The sequence below is a fragment of the Triticum urartu genome, chromosome 2 (assembly GCF_003073215.2).
Source record: "Triticum urartu cultivar G1812 chromosome 2, Tu2.1, whole genome shotgun sequence".
Taxonomy (NCBI): Eukaryota; Viridiplantae; Streptophyta; class Magnoliopsida; order Poales; family Poaceae; genus Triticum; species Triticum urartu.
This window is the reverse complement of record NC_053023.1, coordinates 8,902,912-8,908,985: the sequence shown is the minus strand read 5'-3', so window position 1 is coordinate 8,908,985 and position 6,074 is coordinate 8,902,912.

Here is a 6,074-nt window from a genome sequence, read left to right as displayed (position 1 = left end):
ATCTGATTGAGTTTCCTGCATTTGAGCTCCCAATTGATGGTGTTTCTGTTAAGATATGTGAATGGGTGGGGATGTTGGATGAATTTGGAGGACTTACTGAGGCCTGGGTTCAAATTGAAGGGATTCCTCCAAAGTGGTGTGCATGGAAGGTGTTTGCCCAGATTACAGCTTGTTTTGGGATCCTAGTAGATATGGACTGGAATGGTATATTCAAGAGTTTCTATGAGAATATAAGAGTTAAGGTGGCTTGTAGAGATCCCAGGAAAATTCCTTTTGAGAGGTTAGTGGAAATGAAAACGAAGCTATACATTCTGTTCTTCACTGTGGAGGGTTTTGAGCAACTGGGGGAGGACTCTGATGGAGATGATTTAGACCCAGATGTTGACAATATGGAGAAAGAGGAAGAAGACAATAATGAATACATGACTAGCAAGGATAAAAATCAAGAAGAAGACATGGGGGAACCTATTGATGAGCTGGACAAGGCTAATTTTCCTTCCAAGAATAATTTGGCTGCAAGCTCTAGTCAGTCAAACCCACAGAGATCTGATTCTGCAGTGGATTTTCACCCTCCCAACATGCTGGACACAATTCATGAGGATTTTGTGGAAGAAATTAGGAGCAAAACTCCTGAGAAGAAGAAAGAGACAGAGAATGGAGAATCCACTCCTGCAAAAACCTTTTCTTCTGGAAGACCTGATCCCTTGTCAGCACATATGGAATATTGCTCTGCACAACTAAGCAAGTTTGAAATGGCTGAGATTGATGAAGAGGAGGAAGAACTAGTGGATGAAATGCAGTGTTTACCTGATGATTTGGCTTTGGCAATGGGATATGTCAAAAAATCTCTGCTGGAAAGTGTGGAATCAGTGCAGAAGAAGAAACCAAGTGTCAAAAAATCTCCGGTCTGGGGACCAGTTCTCGCAAACAAACCAACAACTAGGCGTCATGGAGATGTTAAGATCATGGACAAAGCAGCTGCGTACATGAAGAGGAAGAATCTGGAAATCCCTACTACCTTCAAAGGTAAATCGTTTGCTGTCCTTGACCCTGATATTCTGGTTTCTAACACTAGGAGAGTTGATTTATACATTGGTAGTAACATTGAAGAACAAGTAGATATTGTCAGGGATATGATAGATGAGGAGAAAAATCGTTGCCTTAAATTTGCTGATGATAATCCGGAGATTGTTCTCCCTGAGAATCTTGATTTAGAAACAGGGGTCGATGAGGTCGAATCTAATAACAGTGACCTTCGCATTAATGGCTCAGATGGCACTGCTGGACCATTAATGGAAAGCCATGTCCTGAACACAAAAAAGCCTTGTGGCTTGTCGCATCATTTTAAGATTAAATGATAGGGGCCTTTTGGAATATTCGGGGAATGGGCCAAACTGGGAAAAATCAGTGCCTAGGTGACTTTGTTAATAATAATCGTCTGGATTTTGTGTGTTTCTTTGAAACCAAGAAAGAAAACATTGATAACTATGTACTTAGATATATTTTTGGTAAGGAGGAATTTGTTTGGCATTTTTTGCCGGCTGTGAATACTGCTGGGGGGATCCTTGTGGGTCTTAAAAGTGATTTATTTGATGTGATAGGCTTTATTAATAAATAGTTTTGTATTGTGGCTATGGTTAAGAATAAATGTGATGGTTTTGTTTGGCATTTAGCGGCTGTTTATGGCACTGCTTACAATGATAAGAAGCTCGAGTTCATTGTTGAGCTCCATAATACTGTGGATAGCCTCACTTATCCAGTTTTGTTGGGAGGGGATTTCAGCTTGGTCAGATCGGCTGACGATAAAAATAATGGGGTTATTAATAACCAGTTTTCCTACTTGTTTAATGATTGGATCAATAAATGGTCCCTTATGAAGATCAAGAGCGCCAATAGGAAATTTACTTGGAGTAATAACCAGAATAATCCTATTTTTGCTACTATAGATAGGGTTTTTTCTTCGGGATCGTGGGATACCAAATTTCCTTTGTCTGTTGTGACAGCTCTCCCACGTGTTGGGAGTGATCATGCCCCTCTACTTATTGACACTGGTGCTCGGAGGATTACCTCCCCCAAGATATTCCAGTTTGAAAAATGGTGGCTTGACCAACCTGATTTCAAAGATTTAGTACGCAAAATCTGGAACACCCCGGTATCTGGCAATACGGCCATGGATAATTGGATGAATAAAAGCAGATTATTTAGGAAGAAAGTTAAAGGCTGGAGCATTAACATAGAGGCAGGTATTAAGAAGAAGAAGAGAGAGCTTCTGCTCGAATTTGATATTCTTGATGTCTTTTCGGAGAGAAATCAAATCAATGACGTGGATAGGCATAGGATGGAGGAGATTAAAAATGAGCTTAATGGTATTTGGAGTAAAGAGGAAACTGCTTTCTAGCAGCGCTCCAGAGATCGTAAAATTGTAAATGGTGACAAGAACAATGCTTATTTTCAAGCGCAGGAAGCTTCTAACAACATGGCCAGCAGGTCCTGCGAAATGGTGCTTCTCGGGAGCACAGGTCCTGAAGGAGGTAGCCCCTGGAGCTTCAAGAGAGGGACGGATTACTCCTTTGATGACCCTTTCTCAGCGGTGCAGATCCGCAACATAGCTTAATATCTGTATTTGCTTCTTTTGGTACCTGATTTTGGTGGTACTTACATTGCAGACTTTGTGTTAAATTCGTTGTCTGATCTTTGATGAGAATCAGAAATACTATGGACTGATGATAGCTTGCTTGCCTCTTTCCTGTAGTATATGCTCCTTGCAACTTTTTGATTGTGGCAGCATGTTTTAACTGTATTCTGTGGATCATGTCGTCCTGATCGCCATGCAGATCAATTATCATCAGAACTCTATGGTCTTTAGGCATGTATTGTTTTGATTATATATGTCCTTGAACTTCAGGAGGTACCATTTTATTTCGGGCCTTACCTGCATGTCTGCTTGAACTTGTCAATATTATTTGATTTCTAATTTCACATTGCATTGATTCTTGACATGCCAAAGAGGAAGCGTACCGATAATTTTTTTTTTTGACTTAAGGATCCATTTATTTGCATATTGATCCTTTGACTTATTCTAGGAACATATGAACGACCTGCATGATTCTGTAAACCAACATGTGCTAATTTATTATCTCCATACATGCTCTGCTAGGTACACGCGAGAAAATCGCAAATTCAGGCCTCAAAAGTCTGGATCCCACAACAGTGCTATATGGAATGAGTTGATCTCATTTCTGCGATAATTAATAATGGTGCCCAGGCTCTTTTGCTCCCGTGAACAGTACATTCGAAAAAAGAGAGCAAAAAATTCAACAAAATCTGAACTTTTTACACATGAAAGATAGAGAATTTTCTAGGTGCGTGCAAAATTTCAAGGTGTTGGGACATTTCACGAGCTCATGGTGAAAGAAACAAAATTCGGTCTACACAGTGCACTTTTTGAAAGTTTCTTTGACAAGCCGAATTTGTTATTTTTGCCACGAGCTTGTCAAATGTCCAAACATTATGAAACTTTGCACGCACCTAGAAGATTCTTTGAACTTAAATGCGTAAAATTTTTAGATTTTTTTGAACATTTTTGCTATTTTTTGTATTACTGTTCATCGGCAGGTGCAACTGAGCCTTGGTGCAGAAACGCTGCACTCTCTCCTTCCTATCTACAACAAGTAGTAGTTCTTAGCAACTGCTTGATTTTACAACAAAAATAACTTGATTTTTTCTCAAGATTAAAGTAACTTGATTTTACAGCAATGATTTTTCAGCTACTGCTCCATTTTGTTATACAGATCGATTTAGCAATCAATTTAACTACTCAAGGGATCTCTTAACGTTCAGTGTGGGCTAAGGAAATTGGAAAGATCTCTCTAATTGAAAAATTGTCTTACTTTAATAAATACTTGGCTGAAAAATCTGCAATGTTATTGTTTTTTTTTAAAAGGAGGATGTACCCTCGGCCTCTGCATGTGGACGATACATGCTGCCATATTATTAATTATTCACAAAGACCATACAAGGTGATACTCCCTCCGTCCGCCAAAGAGTGAACTTCTGCATATTCTAAGACAAATTAAAGATTTTGCAAAAAAGCCCTCCCACCACTCGATTAAGGTGCCATCAGTTTTGCCACTGCTTTGATTCTTGGATAATAATAAATGAGAAGGGAGAAGATAGTTGGCGGAGAGGAAGAGGATTGGGGGAGTTTGCATGCAGTGATTGCGCTGGAGTGACGTTCGATGCATGGACCAGGGGGCAAATGCAAAAGTACTCTGTATAACGTAGACGTACAGTTATTTTCGGAAAAACGCTGGACTCTAAACGTCCACTCTTTGGCGGAGAGGGGGAGTACATCAATAAGCCTGAAGTCACCATCTTGGCAACGCTGTTGCTACTCCTATCCCCTTGATGAAGGTGTGCCAAATGTCCGGGCCTAATACCAAATAGACATCACACCAAAACGTAACATCTAAAGCCGAGTGTCCCATCCAAGCCACTACCTGAATTGGGTCCCACCCTGGTCTGGCATACTCCCAGTGAGCACCGCACGCTGCAAGGGCCGTCACCTCCATCTTCCCTCGGTCCATCCTCAGAGCAGAGCTGATGCACCGACCTTGCCAGGCCTCTCTGCCATCAACGCCACCATGACGCCAGACAGTTTCCTCCTTCTGCGCGAGTCCATCTCCAGACGCGCCCATCGCCGAACCTCCGCGATGCCATGCCGCCGAGATCCGCCGTCGGCCTTATAGTAGATGTAACACCGCTCCTCCTTTTGTCCCCTCCAGCCAGCACGTGTTCCAAAATGATGCCCCCAGGAGGGACAACGGCATCGAAGGTGCCATCATCGTCCGACCCGATAGGCCCAGATCTAGGGTTTCCCCCGGAGCATCACGAGTGGGGCGCCATGACCTACAACAGCGATGCCTCAAGAAGGGAACAATGTCATAGACGCCGCCATCGTCCGCCATGACCGTAGTCGGCGCGATTTTCACCGGAAATCACGGCCCCCCGAGCTCATAGCTGACTGAAACCGAACGGAGCTTCGCCGTGAAGACCAAAGCCGCCGTCGGTAGGGAGCCTCCAGCCGCCCCTCACCGGTCCTCCACGCGCCACCGGTTGCCACGCCGGGGCGGATCTGGACGGGACGCCAGACCCGTGGCTTCTGTCCACCCATCTCTAGGCATAGACTCCACCGAGGGGAAGAGCACCATGCCGACCATGGATCTGGCCGCCGCCGCACAGGCAAGGGACGCCGCCCTACCTGCTGCTCACGTATCCAACACTGGAGTCGCCCCTGTCGCCTCCGGGTGATCCCGTAGCCCCCACCATGTCCGGCCCTCCACGCGCAGGACGAGGCACACCGCCGCTAGACCTACCCACGCGCTGCCACGCCCCGGATGAACACGCCGCCGCCACCCAAGGATGCGTGCCCGCGCCGAGCCCTCGCGCGAGGAGAAGATGGGCCCCCGCCGCTGCCAGCACATACCGGGCTTTGCCCGACGGCGCGGACCGGCGATGGCGAGGGGAGAAGAGGGGCGGGGGTCTGAGGCGCCGGCGGCTAGGGTTGCCCCTCGGTCGCTCGCGGGGGGAGTGACACGAGGGGGCGTGCATCCTGCAATGTTCTTGTCAAAGCTCCTTTGTTCTTGCATATCCTGTTTGGCCTTCTGGCTCCTACATCCACTTAAAAAAACATTCCTCTTGTACTCGTCCCCACCCATCACCTCATTGATGCACCTCCTCAACCCTTCTCTTCTCACCAAGTCCTCATCTCACGTGGACGCAAGCCAACCCGCGCTTTTCACATGCGTTGCGGCGGTCGGTTGCATTGGTTCGCCCATTGTGGTATTGCGACCATGGGTACACCGGTGACAATTGTGGTATTGCGACCATGGTTGTCGAGTTCTATCTGCAGTGTGTGAAGAAACAAGCTCCATTTCGGCGGTGCAAGGTTAACTTTTACTCCCTCCGTTTTAAAATAGATGACTCAACTTTATACTAACTTGCCATGAGATTTGTAGTAGTATATTTGTTGTCAATAAAACTTGAATATGCTGATGTTCTCAAATAAAAATAAA